General features: G+C 39.5%; 1 protein-coding gene across 4 annotated transcripts in view; it reads right to left on the bottom strand.

Moving 5' to 3' along the window:
• RBM47 (RNA binding motif protein 47) overlaps positions 1 to 19,561 on the bottom strand; it is a 162,005-nt gene that overhangs the window by 38,379 nt on the left and 104,065 nt on the right. The window lies entirely within an intron of this gene.

Below are 19,561 nucleotides of genomic sequence, written 5' to 3'. Positions count from 1 at the left end.
GGATAATCTTTAAAGTCATAATACAGAAAACATTCAAATTAAAGAGAGTTAAGTTCAAGATAAGGATGTTTCAGATGAGACATCAAAATATATACTGAGCACAAAACTTTGACCTTACTTCACATCTAAAAATAGAAAGTTTGCTCCCCTGAAGAAAATTAAGGGAGTTGGATTACCAGTAGTTTGCTTTGTGTTTTCGTTTTTGTTTTAAGATGTAGCACCCTTTCTTCCACCAAAAATTTACCTGGATGCAAAAACAGAATTGATAAAACAGGAAGCTGGCTGAAGTGGAAATAATGGATGGTATAGGGAGAGATCCCCATCCATTCTGCTCTGTTGTCCACTAGGGCTGGGTGGGGACCCCATAGGACCTGTAGGACTACAGAGGGCACAGTTTGGAACCCGCCAACTAAATGGCCCCTAAAGTCAGTTACAGTTCCAAATTATTCTGCCTTGACTATATTGCATATTGTAAAGACTGGCAAAAAGCTTTCCGTGAGATCCATAACCTTATGGGAATACAAGTAATAAAACTAAGCCATGAGCTAGTTTTCATCCTTATTATCAATGATCTATGAAAGAAAAGAAAAGAAAAGAAAGGCCACACCCTCAAGTGAATCATAGAATAATAGCTTTTAAAATATTTAGTTGTCAAAGCATATAATCCTTACCCAAATCTGTGAGGACAATTTTCTAGATGCTGTATCCTGGATAATACGTAATGGTCAACATCACGGTATTGGATAAATAAGAATAAATGTGCAATTACAAAGTGTGTCCTGAAATTAATTCTACCGTGTTGAGGCAACAGAATAAATTCAGTCTCCTGAACTGTTCATGTCTTAACTAAGTGATTCCGGACAAATTTATTCAACTTTTTTGAGCCTCAGTTTCCTTATCCATAAAGTGGAGATTTTATGGAGAACAAGAGATTGCATGAGAACAGAGGAAGGACTGCATGAAAAATACAGAATATAAAGTACCATTCCTGGCGCATATTATTTATGCAGAATTGTGAGTTTTCGGTCTATTACCGCAAAATTTCCTCCTTTAAAAAATAATGTCATGTTAACGGACATGTACACTCTGTGAATTGAAATCAAATTATTAACATATAGATGAAATTGTAGGCTTTATATAGTTTGTGTTATATATTAATGAGTAAAAGAAAAGAAGGATTTTTAATGTGCCTGTCAAGGCTATTCAAATAACAGAAAATTTCTCCAAAAGAAAATACTTAGGCTCAATTGTTTATTTCCAGGAAAATCTGATTTTCCAGACTGACTCCAAACGCAACCCATTTCCTAAAAATTTTAATATTGGTTTACAAAACTCTTCAAGCAAAACCCACATGTCACTTTTGTTTTGTGGCTTCACGTTCCTCCTGACACAATACTGACTACCTTAGGGCATCCAGTTTGAAAAGTCCACCTCTGGTACAATTCCTGAGTTTTATTTATTTATTGTTTGTTTGTTTGTTTATTTACTTTATTCATTAAAATTTTTTTTTTTAATGTTTACTTAGTTTTGAGAGAGAGAGAGAGGGAGTGAGAACATGAGCGGGGCTCATATTCGAGCGGGGCTCGAATTCATGAACTGTGAGATCATGACCTGAGCAGAAGTCGGACACTTAACCGACTGAACCACCCAGGCACCCTATATTTTTTTAAATGTTTATTTTTGAGAGAGAGAAAGAGCGAGCGAGCACACAAGCAGGAGAGGTGCAGAGAGACAGGCAGAAGATAAGAAGCAGGCTCCATGCTGACAGTGGAGAGCCAGATGTGGGGCTCAAACTCATGAACTGTGAGATCATGATCTGAGCCGAAGTCAGACACTTAACCGAATGAGCCACCCAGATGTCCCCAGTTGCCGGATTTTAGTGTGGAGGCAACTATCTTACTGGTCACATAACTATGTATATTAATAAGATTTGCGAGGCAGTTCCCAGAGAAAAGAAATGGTTTCCAGACATTTACTGGGTTAATTAATTCACTTCAACCTCCTCACCCACTCCTCATTCTATGAAACAGCTATGGATACTGCTTTCTATATCATGGAGTTTTTGTGAAGACCTAATGGGGAAATCTTCCTAGATTCCACAAAGGAAAGCTATTCTGAGCAGAACGCTTGTTTTGTTTTCATCTGGGTGGGGGTGGGGAGGCCTGTGAATCTTAGAGCTGCTGCTTCCTCTTCCACAATGGCGGGACTGAGGGCAAATGTTTGCTGGATTTATGATGCCTGTGGCACCATCTCTGTTCACACTGATTTTTACCCTTTCTTCTTTATCTTGTCATACCGTGGGCAGTTTTGAAAGCTTTGCCAAGCCCACTTTCAGAATTATGAATACATAAAAGTAATAAATGTATTTTTCCCCCAAAAGACACCCCAGTCTAATATCAAGTGCCTTGTCATGCTCTGCTTCTCAACCCCATTAGAAACCTAGATTAAACAAAATTTCTCATCCTTTCAGAAGATAAACCAGTTGCCTATACTCAGGGGTGTTAGTACATGGGCTTAAAGCTACCAGGAGACCACGAGGGCAAGAGTTAGGTAACAGGTAAGAGTTCAGATAACAGAATCCTCACTCTGCCACTAGCAGGGTTTGACCACGGGCACGCCACTTAACTTTCTGGGCCTCAACATCCTCACCCGTGTACTGAAGCGGACACAAACACCTCACGTGAGAGTTGCTATAAGGTAAAATAAGACACTTCATGTGAAAGCATCTTATAAACGGTCAACCATCATCTCCTGCCTGGACATTATCCTTCCAACTGACTGTTTTATACACTCTGGACCACGGCAATCAACCTAGCTCTCACAGCAAGCAGAGTGATATTTTTAAAAAAAAAGAAGAAGAAAGGGGTGCCTGGGTGGCTCAGTCGGTTAAGCGGCCGACTTTGGCTCAGGTCATGATCTCGCCGTCAGCGAGTTCGAGCCCCGCGTCGGGCTCTGTGCTGACAGCTCAGAGCCTGGAGCCTGTTTCAGATTCTGTGTCTCCCTCTCTCTGACCCTCCCCCGTTCATGCTCTGTCTCTCTCTGTCTCAAAAATAAATAAACGTTAAAAAAAAAAGAAAAAGAAAAAGAAAAAGGAAAGAAAGACAAAAAACCACAGGGGCACCTGGCTGGCTCAGGTGGAAGAGCAGGTGACTCGTGATCTCAGGGTCATGAGTTCAAGCCCCATGTTCGGTGTAGAGATTACTTAAATAAAAAAAATAAACCTCAACAAAACAAAACAAAACAAAACATAATTTGAGCATGTCTTGTCACCCTCCTGCTTGAACCTCTACCCTTTCTTAGAATATGCCCATAGAATAAAGTCAATATCCTTAGGAAGGCCTATAACGAAGACTTTGGCTCCTCTTCCAACCTCATCTTGGGTCGTTTTCCTCCTTATACGTGCTGTTCCCGATGCTTCAATCCCTCCTCACCAGTCCCCCTACCCAGCCAGCTTGTTCTCATCCTTAACTTTCACTCCTCAGAAGCCATCTTTAGATCCCAAGATATATTTTCACAACATCACACAATCTCTCACTGTAGTCCTCATAATACTAAATCATAGGAGGCTGCCATTTTGAAGGACACAAACAATAGAACCTTGGCAAATTTATATGCTTTTACCTTAAAACAACGGGTATAATAATGGCCTTCCCTGTGAGTTGTAAACTTTGCCAGGGCAGAATCCACCACTATAATCCCAGTGCCTCACAACTAATCTTAGCACACAGTAGGTGTTTAACTGTTTAATTAGTGTGTGAGATGTTGTTACTACCTTTTTAATGCTAAGCACATAATTTGTATCTTGTCATTGGTAGTAAAAACCATGCTTTTATTCAAATGCTACTTCTATGTTCTATAGGAATAAAATGAAGAAATGGAATGAAAAAAATTATTTTTTAAGATTGTCATTTCTGGGGGCGCCTGGGTGGCGCAGTCGGTTAAGTGTCCGACTTCAGCCAGGTCACAATCTCGCGGTCCGTGAGTTCGAGCCCCGCGTCAGGCTCTGGGCTGATGGCTCGGAGCCTGGAGCCTGTTTCCGATTCTGTGTCTCCCTCTCTCTCTGCCCCTTCCCCGTTCATGCTCTGTCTCTCTCTGTCCCAAAAATAAAATAAAAACGTTGAAAAAAAAAATTAAAAAAAAAAAAAAAGATTGTCATTTCTGGCATTTCAGGCACACACGGATTCTAATATGTACAATATGCATCATGAGGGATAGAATTTAGCCCACTGGTGTGATGTCATTTATGGATTTGTGTTTTTTTCACTCAAATGTTTCTCACCAAAGGGCAGGATGAAAACAATTCTCAAAGGAAAGCAGATGATTTGGATTTATTTCTTTTTACAGCTTTTGCCACGTGATAGCAAACAGCTAGGGAGAAAAGGATAGCATCTAAAAGAGAGCTAGACTTAAAACTGAGGAATTTAAAAATACACTTCCCCACGATATTCAAAAGGAATGCATCCTACAATCTTCCCAGATCAACTTATCTAACTATATCATAGCTTACGTCTCTCATGAAATGAACAGAGCAAAGATCAATCTGAACCAAAGTTGGAGGACATATGGGGTAGGCGAGGCTTATTCACGAGCTATGCTACTTAACAATATTAATAATGTTAATAACAGTTAACATTCATTAAGTGCTTATTATGCACCAGGTACTGTGCTAAGCATTTTGTGTACACTGTCTTCTTTAATTACTACTGCAACCCCATGAAACAAATTCTCTGGTTACAGTCATCCTGGAGATGAGGGAACTAAGACACAGGGAGAGTGCCCATCAGTGAAGGTCCCTTAGCTGTAAGTGCTGAATCTGGAATTCAAACCCAAGAGGTCTGAGATCAGAATCTGCACTCTTAATTATTCTGCTCCATGGAAGAATCCAATTCCAACCGCATCCTAGTCTGGGAGAGTAGACAATTAAAATTTGTGCTGTAACAAAAATGACATTATATGTATTTATATTGCAGCTTCAGAGTCATTTATGAGTCAAAACTGTGAAGGGAAAACCGTGATTTGTCAAAGCCAACTGTCTAAGAATTTTTTCAAGAGTTCCAATATTCCAATATTCAACTTTAAACAGTAAAAGATATATTCAACCTGGGTTAGAAATAAGGATAGAAGTGTAGAGTTTTTGGATGAAGAGGAGAGAATGCCAGATACTCATAAAGATCATGGGCTCAAAAAACCTGGTTATCCAATGTGCTCCCTAGATTCTTGAAAGGCTGTTATGCTTTTTGAAAGCATAACATGTTGGAAAGTTTTTGAGAAACCAGAGACTCCAGGAAAGGAATCAACAGCCTGCAATTTCACTTTCTCAGTGGACAATCTCTAATCTGACTGTTCTTTCTTGCTAACATTTAAAAAAATCATCTACCTCTTTTAGTAGCAAAGAAAATGAACACACTAACATTCACGCCATGGAAATATGATTTTTAAAATAAATACAAATTACTAATTCTTTATGTATGATTCATGGGTGGTGGTTATTGAGATTTCACTCCCCATCCCCCTCCGTCTTTGTGCATTGACATTTGACCCTTTTTATAATATGCACCTTGCACCAGTGAAACTTAAGGCACCAGCTAGTTACTCATTAAACTTGGGTGCCAAGGGCTGACTTGTACAAATTACGCTGTTAACTGCCCAGTCTGGCCTGTGTGTAGAAGTGGAAAAAAGCAATCATCATAGCTGTGAATTTCTGTCATATCGGCAGAATTGAACTACAAATTGCAGCAATTCGTGCCTGACCTCTGATCTGTGAAGTAAGTCTAAACCTTTGAACCTCAGCTTGGAACTGAGAAACAGCATTTACTTGTACTGGAGAAGATGGCTAGCAAGTATTCTCTGCTGTGAATAGTTAACTCTGTGACTGTGGGTCGACCCACATCCCATCGACCTCCCCTACAGAGTCAACCGGCGTAAGGGACTCGGAGGGAGATCTTGAGAGTAGACTTCTTATCCAATGGCATTTTGAACAAATCTAATAAAAGTAGAAAGTTTCAGGATGCAAATTTTGTGAATAAATACATAAAAACAAAAAGGGAGGAATCTGAGATCACTTAAATTATCGGGCATTTATACTATGTACACTAAAAAAAAAAATTCTCTTTACAAAGGTTTTAATACTTAAAACTTTTTACCAAACAGTGCTATCTCTTGTATGTTAAATTTGAAAGCAAATATATTATCAAATTTCTATATAAAATACAAACCCGTATTAAACTATCTCTGGGAAAAAGCAATCGTAAAATATCAGTTACACTTTTCTTTGAACCCAAACTTTGCTTCTGATACTAAACATTAGATGAAGAGGAATGAGTAAGTATAATAATGTACGTTTCTAATACATTTTGTCATAACACGATTCATCACATTTTATTCATTAAGAGGAAGGTTTTTCTTTTGAGAATTAGCTTCAAATGCTGTTCAAGTTGCTCCATTGCCAGGTAGAAAGCAGCAAATAAAGACTGTATTTCTCTGGTTTCTTTGAGTTCCTAGTAGAACAAATCTCATATAGCACATAAAATATAACCAAACTCTTCTTTATAACGAAAGTGAAACTTATTTGTAGTTTTTAAAGCACACAACGTCCACTTAACTAAGTCCATTTCACAACCGATACTATTGGTTTGGAACAATGGTGCTGCAAGAGGAGTCTTCTTATACCAGACCTTTTTCCAAAGAGGAAACATCACTATTGCTGACTTTATGTAGCAATTATCATAATGCTAATCCCACCTATTTTTCTTATTTTTCATTATCACATACCTTAAAATCACAAATCTCTTCTCTAAAGACTTACTCAAATGACTCTGGAAAACAAAGGTGGACACTATTGATAAATTCCTGCTATTTGATCCCATAGTTTAACTAGCAGCAATCTATGAAAATATCACTTTGTGAAGACCTTAGCTTTTTCAAGTGTGCACAGTGAAGATCTACTGGAAGAACTGATTTTTAAAAATGTTTATAACCTAAGAATTTTGGGTTTGCTGCTGGTAAGGCAAACTGTGCACTATTTGAAACTACTACCAAGTTCTAATTTTTTTTTTTTTTTTTTTTTGCCTTCGATTAAAAAAAGGGAACATTTGTTTATTTGACCTGATCTAAATTACTGGAACCAAACACAACCATCTCATCCTCTCTTCCAATTAAAACAAATAAGGTGTTCCCTACCTTTCCAGTCTTGAAATCTGGATGCGACAGGCTAATAGTAACAAAAGCTTTGCTTAAGCAACCCCTGCTCCTGATCCGGGGAACTGCGTAACTCTGTTTTCCATGGCACACGTCTCCTCATTGGTCAATGAGCTTTGGCCACTTAAATGCCTTGGGAGTCATTTGCTAAGGGCACCTGGAATGAGCTTTGAGTGGGTGGTACAGAAAGAAGGGGGGTGTAAAAATGGCCAGCTACAGAATGCTCAACAGCAGTCTGAAAACTTAATGAAAAACCCGCTGTCACAAATGGATTCGGGGAAGGCCCAAGAAGACAAAAGCTCCGGCATTTCAGAGAGAAGAAATTTAACTGAAACCTTTACTTACACGCCACTACTGACTGAAAGTAAACACGTGATCTTTGAAATCCACCTTCCTGGAATAAGAGAGGTGCCAGCTATTTTGTGCTGCTTGATGAGATGGAGAAAAACAGTGATTGCTACTTCATCCAGGTTGTTGTGGGATTTAATGAATGGATACTTGTAAGTGCTTAGATACAGGCAAAAGTTACACATGAATTACACTCTCATTTGATTTTACTTCCAGTTTGGAGCTGGAAATGGATTTACTGGTAAGAAGCGGAGAAAAAACAGAAAGGGCCATAGAAAAAGAAGGGAGTGGTAAAACATGATTCATGGTAATGAAGACAGTTCGTACATAACAACGGGTCAGGGACCTAAAGCACCTAGGCAGAGTAAATACACTCCTTTTCAAGCAGGTCAGAGACGAACCTCATTGAAAGTCTCTCTGGAGGTTGAGTTTGTTAGTCCTGGTGGTTGGGAGAGATCAGGGGAGCAGGGAGCAGAAGGGGGACTGTGGGGAGGGTCCTGAAAGTGAGGTAACATCTGGGACCCAAGGTCTTTCGAACAACGATTAAAATCAGCTCCACAGCATATAAACAGAGAAATGAATCTATCATTTCAAAACTGTGGTCTCCAGTTTTCCTTTAGCGGTCATGTTAACCTTACTGAATTCTATAAAACCTTAGCAATTTGACGTCACCAAGGTGGGAAGTAAAAAGACCAGACTGACAAGAAAGTTTGAAAATCTGTTTATCTACCTCTTAAAAAAAAAATAGAAACAGCACTATTACTCCTAAATAATCTAAAACTATCAATAGAGACTAGAAAATATCAGCAGGTTAGTAAAGGGCCAAAATCCAGAACAAGTCTTAGATTATAAAACTAAGTTGACAGGTTCTGAAATGGAGGCAATGTCTCAACAACACTAAGGCAGTGTTTCCAAAAAACTACTGATTTTGGACTCATTCCTCTTGACTACAAGTAAGACCCAAGAAATGTGCCTTTCATATGAGTATTTTACTCAAGCATTTTAATAAATTCTGGGTGTGTGGTACACTTTAAGCGGAGTATTTTTGGTTTGGAGGTTTGGGGTGTGTGTGTGCGTGTGTGTGTGCGCGCGCGCGCGCACGTGCGCGCATGCGCACGCGTGTGTGTGCACATGCCTGTGTGTGCGCATGTGCGTGTATGCGTTCTTACACCAAACATTATCAAGAACACAAAGACTTAGGAAACAATCCATCTCAAAGCGATACACTTATAAAGTAAGGCGGTAAGGACAGGGCAGCTGTTCACTGAATACCTGAATGTAATAATTACAATTACAGCCTGCCTTAAACAAAAAAATAAGCAAATTTTTCTTGCTTTTACTTTGAAAAAAGTTAATTTTAAAAAATTAGTCAAACATGCACACAGATATTTATGGTCTTTGTAAAAACAATGCACACTAGTTATAACACGTTCAAACAATATAGGAAAGTACACAGAAAAAGTAAAAGTCACCAATTCTTCTACCGCCATTGACACTGACTGCTACTAGCATAGTTCTCCATGTAGGCAAATGTATAAAACTGTAAGTCAATGCCATCATGGTAGACACATTGTGCTACATTCACTGTGTTAACTTCTGATGTATCTGGCTTGCAACAAGCTTAAGTCGTCCCTGGAGGAGTGATCTTTGTCTCAACAAAGTACCTTTGTTTTCAGAGTAGAGTGACAGCAGACATATCTGAGGTCCAACACTGTAGAGAACAGAAAAAAAATACACATGCAAAATAGAAGCTTGAGACAAGGCAAGTTCTAAGGTAATTTGGAAAAAGGAACAAGAAACGAGACTCAGGTCTGAGAGAACAAGAAGTAGAGCACAGGTGAAGACATGATATGAAACCAGGAAACTATCATGTGGGGCTATTTTAAATATAGGTAGTACCTATTACAGTCCTCTTTACTTGTTACTAGAGCTTTAATTTACCTAGCTTTAATTTATCTAAAGCTGATACAAAGATCAAACGAATGCATATCGGTTTTGTATATCACAGTATATAGTTTTCCAGAAGCAGATTTTTACACTATTTAGAATTTTGAAATCTTTGCTGAAATTGCTCATTATATTAATGCATGGCTGAATCATAAAAAGAAGAAATTGTCCACACACAGATGCACACATTAAAGAACTAGCTTCCATCTGATAAGGTGTCAACCATTGGCATGGAAGCCATATAACTGCATTGGTGGTGTCAGCCATAACGACTGGCCATGAAGCTAATTAACCAGCGTTGAAAAGTAAGCACAGAGAGACAAGGGCATGCATGTACATATATGAGAGTCCTTCTGAAGAATGCATGTGACACACAGAACTCACTATAAGAAAGGCAATATTACAGGAAGGACTGATTCCTTCAAGACGGCTCTTAGTTACCACACACACACACACGCACAACATCTACAAGGACTTGGCCTCAGTTATGCATTGTTAAAATCCCTTTACCTGCCCTATCCTACCACCACTGTAGACCAAAAAATCTTCCTCTACTTTTTTAGAGTGGTTCCTACAAACGTGTATGATAAAAAGCACCATGGGGCACCTTGGTGGCTCAGTTGGTTGAGCATCTGACTTCGGCTCAAGTCAAGATCTCATGGTTGGTGGGTTTGAGCCCTGGGCTCTGTGCTGACAGCTCTGAGCCTGGAGCCTGCTTCAAATTCTGTGTCTCCCTCTCTCTGCCCCTTCCCCGCTTGTGTGTGCTTGCTCTCTCTCTCTCTCTCTCTCTCTCTCTCTCTCAAAAATAAATAAACAAAAAGAAAAATTTTTTAAGCCCCATAGTATTCCCTTTTGGTTAATTTGGCAAACAGTCTGTTATGGTATCAACAGGAAGAATTAAATAATAGACAATGCCATATTTGGGATAAAGAGTTTAACTTATCTAGACATTAGAAAAAGCTTTAAATTTAAAATGGTGTCCTCTCAGTATAATTGCTTTAAAGAGTAAAATTATAATAGTAACTAACGTGTATATTTCTTTCACTCTACCAATATTTGTCAGGTACCTTCTAAGTGTCAGACACTGTTCTAGGTACTAAGGTATTGGCAGTTAACAAAACAGACAAAAATCCTTGCCCTCATGAGCCCTCTAGTCCTATGGGGGAAAAACATTTAATGAATAAATCAGTAAAATATATAGGACGTTAGATTGTGAAAGAGCTAAGGAGAAAAAGCAGGAGGGGAGGAGAATAGGAGTGTGTGCGTGTGTGTGTGCGCGCGCGCGTGTGTATGGGGGGTGTGTCCTGCATGGTTTCTGACTTACAAGTAAAATTTACTATTTATTACTTCTTATAAAATTTAAGCATGTTACTCTATTTCTAGTGGGACACGCTTTAATCTAAGCATATATCTAAACTCATTTAAATTGTATGTCAAGTACTTCCTGTTCACATGGTAGTGACTATTTAATGTGGACACGGGAAAGGCAGCAGACATCTTAAATGTAGTAGCTAGGTGCCAGTACACGGTACTGTGGAAAGAAATCCAAGAGGGAATATAATGCTTTTGGAGGATTGTTTTGAAGTAAAACTAACTTTGCGCTACTTTCTCAGCTTAGTGGGAACTTCCAAGAGTTTCAATTGGCCAGGCTGGGCTGCTCGGAGATCTCCACACACCCTCACTCTGGCTCATTCCTACCCCCTTCACCCCCAGATTGCAGATGTGCACGACTGAGTCCCTAACCCTCAGAAATGTTCACTGTGACAGGAACAGTACTCAGAGAGAAGAAGACGACAGAGGTAGGAGTGGATCAGGACTGCTCCCTTCTCTTCAGAGTCTAGGGTCCTGCATTGATTGGGCTCATTCAAGAGCCTGTGACATCATACATCATTATGCCTGCCGTAGAGCCTCTCTGTAACTTCTCAGACAACTTGAATGACAGAATTATCCAATAAATTAAATCAAACAGCCCCACCTCATATCCAGCCAACTCCTTCCCTCCCAAGCTTTACTCAAGCAGAGGACATTTATTACTTTTACTTTAAATTTGTCACAAAAGCACAGCCACTCTAGTGTTCTCTACTTCCCTGAATGGGCAGTGAACAGCCCACAGACTTCAAGCACCTGTGTTTATTACAGGCAAGAGGACATCTGGTGAGGCAGCCAATGAAGAGGTACAGCAAGGTATGTTGCATTTCCTGTCCAACTTTCACTCAAATTCATCACCTCCATCTGTAATAAAATAACCGTAGCTAACTCCTCTCTATAGCCCTTGCCATATACCAGGCACTGTTGTATGTGTTTCACGTGTACTAACATATATGGTCCTCATAAATACATTTTGAGCTTACAGATTAGTATTATCTACATTTTACAGATGAGGACACTAAGGCACAAGAACAAAGAAACTTGCCCAAGACAAACAGGTTGGCAACGGTGGAATGAGGATTTGAACCCAGGCATTCTGGCTTGCAGAGACTGAAATTTTCCACTTCTGGATAAACAGATAGTATTCCTTCCTCCCCTCTCTTTCTTCTTTCTTTCTTCCTACTCATCTGTCTCTCTACCTACCTATACATCCTTCACCTTGCCACTCTTACTCTGTCAGGGACAGGCATTTCTGTACTAACAGGAAAAGCTTTGGAATTTTAGAGATGCTATCTTTGAAGCCAGGCAGAGAAACCTTTAATACTTGGTGAGTGAAACCGAAACTTACAAAAAAGCCACAGAACCTCATTTAAATCTAAAGAAAATTCTCTTTGCATTTTCTGCCTCTGTCCTAGGCAGCATTCTTCATTAATTCATAAAGCCTGTTAGATTTTATAGTGATCCCATTCCGCCCCCTCTCTGTGTTTTCTCGTAAGCCAAGAAATTACCTGTCTTTACCCTATATTTCCTGTGGTCATTTTAACAGGCTTTTTATTTTCAAAAGAAGAAGTTGAGAATGAATAGTGAATGCAGGTGGAAAAAAGATACCTGTTACAAAGTCATAAATAATGTGTAAAATCCAAGCCCTGTGTTTATCTTTTGCTAGAGAAAAGCCATATTAAGAGAAAAGCTGGGGGCGCCTGGGTGGCGCAGTCGGTTGAACGTCCGACTTCAGCCAGGTCACGATCTCGCGGTCCGTGAGTTCGAGCCCCGCGTCAGGCTCTGGGCTGATGGCTCGGAGCCTGGAGCCTGTTTCCGATTCTGTGTCTCCCTCTCTCTCTGCCCCTCCCCCGTTCATGCTCTGTCTCTCTCTGTCCCAAAAATAAATAAACGTTGAAAAAAAAAATTTAAAAAAAGAGAAAAGCTGTATTAGGTTATAATGTAAAAAGTAGATTCCTCCCACCCCCTTTTAGAATGTGCAGTCAGGTTAACAAGAACTCAGGAAGCACATGGTTTTGCCAAGTATTATGTGAGTTTTGCTCTTTAGTAATTACATGCAGTTTTAATAATATCCTCATAATTACTGCAGAAATCCCCTACCACTCTGGATTTACGGAGTACTATGCTTTTCCATTTCAATAGGTGTTTCCGGAGCACCTTCAATAGAACTTCAGGATGTACTCAAGTACTGCTGGGGGAGAGGAGGGATTGCAGTCAAAGACCTGGACCCTAATGTGGACTCTATTAAGTAGGAGCTGATGATCTTTTTTGGAGCGACAATTAAATGTCAAACAATTAGAACATATACAATGTAAGGCGAAACAAGGCACCATGTGCTGTTAGGCACTAAGAGCCATGTTGTAAGGTAGAGAGTCATTGTCAAGTTGATCAGAGTCCGTGGGGACGGCTTCCTGCGAGAGATGCCAGTAGCCTGTAGTCTGATTTAGTCATATTAGGTTAGAAACATAGGCAATCACAAACCCCACAACTTTAAAATAGGGGGTGCCCGGCTGGCTTAGTTGGAAAAGCATGTGACACTTGATCTCCAGGTCGTGAGTTCAAGCTCCATGTTGGATGTCGAGATTACTAAAAATAATAATAATTAATTTTAAAAAACCTTTAAAAAAGGCACTTCTCTCCATCTCTTTACTTTGTGATTAAAAACAAAACAAAACAAAACAAAACCTCTTTCCTGAAGAATTTTTTTTATTTTAAGAATTGGGCACTATCATTATTGGTATTAACCTCAAACACAATATATTTTATAAGTATGATACCTTAATCGACCAGCAGGTTGAACTGATCAGGGGCTTGAATAGCTGGAAAGATACTACATGCTGTCTTTAGAAGACTTATTCTTAAGACCTTTGGGTTCAGTTCGTATTTAAGCTTAATTATCTGTTCAACATATTCTTCTACACTTTCTAAAAGGAACTCTTACTTTTTGAGAGCATAAAAGTAAATATCCTAAAGAAATTTAAAATAATTATAGAAATAACAGAAACCATACAAAATAAAAATCTAACGTTAAAACTCTGGCTGTTGTGGATCTATAAACACTGGTTAAGTCATTAATTAGAAACATGGGGACGTCTTTAAAAGATCAACTATAAGACTGACCAGTTTAGATAGGATGCTAAAATTAGCAAGGAGTGTATGTTCTAGAAAAAGAACATAAAATAGTACTGAAGCAAATAGTTTAGACATAATGAGCCTCATTTTCTATGATCAAATGGTTAACCTTGCAAGAACACTCAATTTTGAATTGGTTATATGAGTCACTGAATCATTCAACAAAGGGTTTCTGATCACCTATCTGGCTTTATTCTAGACCCTGGTGATAGACTGGTGATCAAGAAAGACAACGTCTTTAATGGGGAATCATAATAAACTAGCAAACACACACACACACTGAGATGTACTCAAGCATTAGGGGGCAAATTATGGTCAAAGACCCGAACCCTGGAGCATCTGGGTGGCTGAGTCAGTTAGGTGTCCGACTCTTGGTTTCAGCTCAGGTCATGATCTCATGGTTCATGAGTTCGAGCCCTGCATCAAGCTCTGTGCTAACAGCGTAAAGCCTACTTGAGATTCTCCTTCTCCCTCTATCTCTCTGCCCCTCTCTTGCTTGCTCTCTCAAAATAAATAAATAAACTTAAAGAAAAAAAAGACCTGAACCCTGATCTGATGTGGTCTCTATTAACTAAGAGCTAATAATCTTTTGTATATGTGTGTATATATATATATATGTATGTGTGTATGTATGTATATATGTGTGTGTGTGTGTGTGTGTGTGTGTGTGTGTGTGTGTGTGTTTGGGGGAGAGGCCATAGATACATGCAATGAGGAAGAACAAAGCAGGGGAACAAAGGGGGGCTGTTGCTTAGGGTGGTCGGGGAAGTCCTTTCTCTCTTGAGCAGAGACCTGATGAAGTAAGGGAAAAATGGTTTGAAGACCCAGAAAAAAAGCATTCCAGAAGAAAGAAGGAAAGGCTATAGCAGGCTAACAGGCTTGGGGTATCTGAAGAATACCAAGAGAGGGGCAATGCAGCTGACAAAGGGTGAGCAAAGCAGGTTAAGTGTCAGGTAAGGGCCTTTTAAACAAGGATTGTGGGGGGCGCCTGGGTGGCGCAGTCGGTTAAGCGTCCGACTTCAGCCAGGTCACGATCTTGCGGTCCGTGAGTTCGAGCCCCGCGTCAGGCTCTGGGCTGATGGCTCGGAGCCTGGAGCCTGTTTCCGATTCTGTGTCTCCCTCTCTCTCTGCCCCTCCCCCGTTCATGCTCTGTCTCTCTCTGTCCCAAAAATAAATAAAAAACGTTGAAAAAAAAAATTAAAAAATAAACAAGGATTGTGGGTTCTATTGGGCTTAATAGAGGATTCTAAGCAGAGAAGTGACATGATATGATTTTTTTTTCCTTAAGATCACTCTGGTGTGGAGAAGAGATCACAGGCGAGCAAAGGAGGAAGCAGAGTGACAGGCTGGAGACTGTTCCAGTCCTCCAGGGATGGGATGATGGTGGCTTACACTAGACTGAGTGGTAATCCTGGTTAGAAGAGAGGTGGACCTTGAGTTGTATCTGAAAGGCAGAGTTGACAGAACTGGCTAACGGATGATCTGTATGATGACAGTGTCCAGGATGACTAACACTTCCAGCTTGAGCAATTGAGAAAGGGGTGGCACCACAATGCCATGTCAGTAATATGGGGTAAAACCTTTTTTTTATGGCATGGCATTCAGTCGTAAACAGTAAAAATACAAATATATAGTGTGAGTGCTGTTAATCATCAAGCAGCATATTGGAATATTATTTTTAAAAATCTAGGTTTTAGCCAACCAACACCCTCAGTCCTTAACTTCACTGCTAAATATATTGGGCATGGCCTTTACAGTCCCGTTTCTAGTTTTTTCTGGCACTTTTATGGTTCTTTAATTCAAAATAACGTACGCACTATGGAAAACCGTTCTCAGGACCAAGAAACAAAAAAAATACACAAAATGGTCTCAGTGACCTCCATGATTAAAAGCAATAAACCATAAATTTAAGAAACACACTGGTTAGGGTGGGTGGTGAGAGGGAGTATACAAAAGTTCCATACTCTAGAAACTCTGCCAAACTTCAGAGAAACAAAGAATTGCATAAACAAGCACCTGCCTAGAAAACTCTTGGAAGCTCCCAAGGCCTCTTGGATGGTGGAGTCGGGGGACTAAAGAGTGGAGACACCCTCATTCTCCAGTTCCAAGACCTCTTTCCCCTGTGCCCACTGTCTCGCCTTCAACTCCACTTGAGCTGAAGTTGAAGCTCTTTGACAATTGCACACTCTTTCCATCTTGGGTTTCATGATCCTGTTGTTACTTAGTTCCACTCATGACTACCATCTGCTTTTGTAGATTTTACATGATTGACCTCCCTTCTCTCTGTCCAACAGCACTGAATGCAACCTATGATCTTGCCCTTCTACATCCCCTCCTCACAATTACATCACTTAGCCCTTGCTTTCCATTCTTCTGTTTATAAAAAAAACAAAACAAAACAAAAAACCCATCCTACTGGGGTGTCTGGATGTCTCAGTCAGTGGAGTGTCCAACTCTTGATTTTGGCTCAGCTCATGATTCCAGGGTCACGGGATTGAGCTCCACATCAGGCTCTGTGATGAGCACGGAGCCTGTGTAAGATTCTCTCTCTCTCTCTCTTCCTCTGCCCCTCTCCCCTGCTCATACATGTGCTTTCTCTCCCTCTCTCAAAATAAACAAACAAATAAATAACATCATATATCAATTCAGATACCCTGTTTAGCTAATGTGAAGTATGCCAATTAACTTGTATGTCATATATGCAAGGTATATATATTTTCATGTCTCACTTCTAGGAATTACAAATGACTCTAAAACCCAACAAAATGTTCAAGCTCATTGGTAAGCAAATAAATTTAAATTAAAGAAAAAAATATGTAAACCATATCACTTTTAGCCAATGAAATCAGCAGATCTTTTTAGTGAATAAGAGCTAAAATGTCATTCTTCAGTAAGACAAGTATAAATTGATCAAAACTTTTCTTTAAAGGGTTACCTGGGTGGCTCAGTCAGTTGGGTGTCTGACTTCAGCTCAGGTCATGATCTCATGGCTTATGAGTTCGAGCCCCATGTTGGACTCTGTGTTGACAGCTCAGAGCCTGAAGCCTGCTTCAGATTCTGTGTCCCTCTCTCACTCTGCCCCTCCCTCTCTCATGCTCTCTCTCTCTCTCTCTCTCTCTCTCTCTCTCTCTCTCTCAAGAATAAATAAAAACATTAAAACAAAGTTAAAAAAATAGTTTATAATCTATATTAAAAGCCTTGAAAATGTACATTCTCTTCACGTAGCAATCTGTCATTAGGAATTTATCCTAAAGAAGTAAAAATGAAGTTTACACACAAAGATGTTTATCTCAGAATTCTTTACAATATATTTAGAAACTACCGAAATACTTGACCTTGAAGAAATGATTAAATAAAAATTATATTATATTGTAGTTGTAACTAAAAATTATATTACTTGTACATCACTAAAAATATATTTATAAAGAATTTTACTGTCACAAATAAAGTTTTATGACATGTGAGATTACAAAAATAGATAGTGTGGAAATTATGAAAATAGACGGTATGGAAAATCATACAGACAGCATGATCGCGACTGATACTATGGAAATAAAAGTTAGAGACATGTAACAAAACGCTGGTGATGGTTTGTCTCTGGGTAGTAAGAGTACTGAATAGAGGTTATTTTAAATTTCATTTTGAGATACTTCTGTATGTTAACATTATACACACATAGATTTATGTTATATATCTTTAACACATATAACTTTGGTCATCAGGAAGATTTAAATGATTTTATCAAATAAATCTCTTTGCTTCTAGCCCATTCTCCCCTTTTCAGCCCATCATTAAGTTCTGCCCATTTTTTTCCTTTCCTTTCTCACTGCTTTCACTCAGCACTAACCATGCATGACCTCCCACCTCCACCCCTTGGCTTCCCTCCCTGATAATCATGTTCCCTGCTAACCATCCTGAGAGCGGGAGTAAAAACGGTCTACCTTAAGTGGTTGGGATCATGTTACCCCTAATGAAGGGAATTTGATGTGATCCTTGGTCATCCATAACACTCCAAGCTTTTGATCATGAACTGCAAATCTTTGGTTAACTTCTGACTACAACCCACTGCATAATTTCCCTTTGTTCTGCTCAACCTCAACATAAACACACCCACATGCAAAATTCCCAAGACTACCATTTTACTTTCTGTAACATACCGTTGTTTTCTTTCCTAACTCTTCTCTAGAATCGTCTAGAAAGGCTTCTTATCCAAGTATCTACTTTTCTCCAAACGAGTTTACTACCAAATTGTTTCAGCATCCCTTTTTTTAGTATACATTGTGCAACTGTGTTTGTCATTTGCAATCAGACTTGCAAAATGCAAAGAAATTCCTGATTTAGCATAATATTACCTAAATAGCAAATGCTTCTAGTGTACATACCATAATTCTACTTTTGAAAATGAACACTTATACACAAAACTTAAGACCATCTCTTATGAAAAATGAGATACACCAGTAGTCAGGTTGTTTGTTTATATCATCTACTTGCACAATAAGATGGTAGTTCCTTATAAAGTATATCTAAGGCATTTAAACAAAGAATTCACAGCTCAATCTCTTTAGCTGTTTGGTGAACAACTATGGAGACAGGAAGAATAAAAGTCATATGAATGGTTGTCGTCTCTGAGTAGCAAGAATATGCATGTGGCTGCTGCAGCCGTTCTCCTATCATATTTATTTCACATGAGTCCCTGACACCTCAGTGCTTTGACAAACACCTCGTTTCTCCAGCTCTGTTTTACAGACAGGGAAACCAAAGATATGGCCATGGAGTGGCTTAACACAGCATGTTTTTAGAAATGCCAACACTGAGGGGTGCCTGGGTGGCTCAGTCGGTTAAGCATCCGACTTCGGCTCAGATCACCATCTCACAGTTCGTGGGTTCAAGTCCCGCATCAGGCTCTGTGCTGACAGCTCAGAGCCTGGAGCCTGCTTCCGATTCTGTGTCTCCCTCTCTCTCTCTCTGTCCCTCCCCTGCTCACACTCTGTCTCCCTCTCTCAAAAATAAATAAATATTTAAAAAAAAATTTTTTAAAGAAACACCAACACTGGGGCGCCTGGGTGGCGCAGTCGGTTAAGCGTCCGACTTCAGCCAGGTCACGATCTTGCGGTCCGTGAGTTCGAGCCCCGCGTCAGGCTCTGGGCTGATGGCTCAGAGCCTGGAGCCTGTTTCCGATTCTGTGTCTCCCTCTCTCTCTGCCCCTCCCCCGTTCATGCTCTGTCTCTCTCTGTCCCAAAAATAAATAAACGTTGAAAAAAAAAATTAAAAAAAAAAAAAGAAGAAACACCAACACTGAAATGATCCTCAATTCTAAGTGAAACCATGATAAGAACTACATGAGAATCACTTTGACCTTAAGTCTTAATATAAATGATAGTGTCAGCCATGACTCCTGATAGTTACTCGAATGGACAAACTTCTTAATTGAGAAAACACATTACTGTGAAAAACTACTCTTGTGAAGAGAAAGTAGACAAATCCCTCAAACATATAAACACACGATTAACGTAACATCTTATTAAATATCGTACGAATGGTTGTCAATGCATTTATTGGAAGTAAAATT

Source organism: Prionailurus bengalensis, chromosome B1, assembly GCF_016509475.1.
Source record: "Prionailurus bengalensis isolate Pbe53 chromosome B1, Fcat_Pben_1.1_paternal_pri, whole genome shotgun sequence".
In the NCBI taxonomy this organism is placed as follows: domain Eukaryota; kingdom Metazoa; phylum Chordata; class Mammalia; order Carnivora; family Felidae; genus Prionailurus; species Prionailurus bengalensis.
Note: the sequence above shows the minus strand (reverse complement) of the source record. Positions and strands in the feature narration are given on the sequence as shown.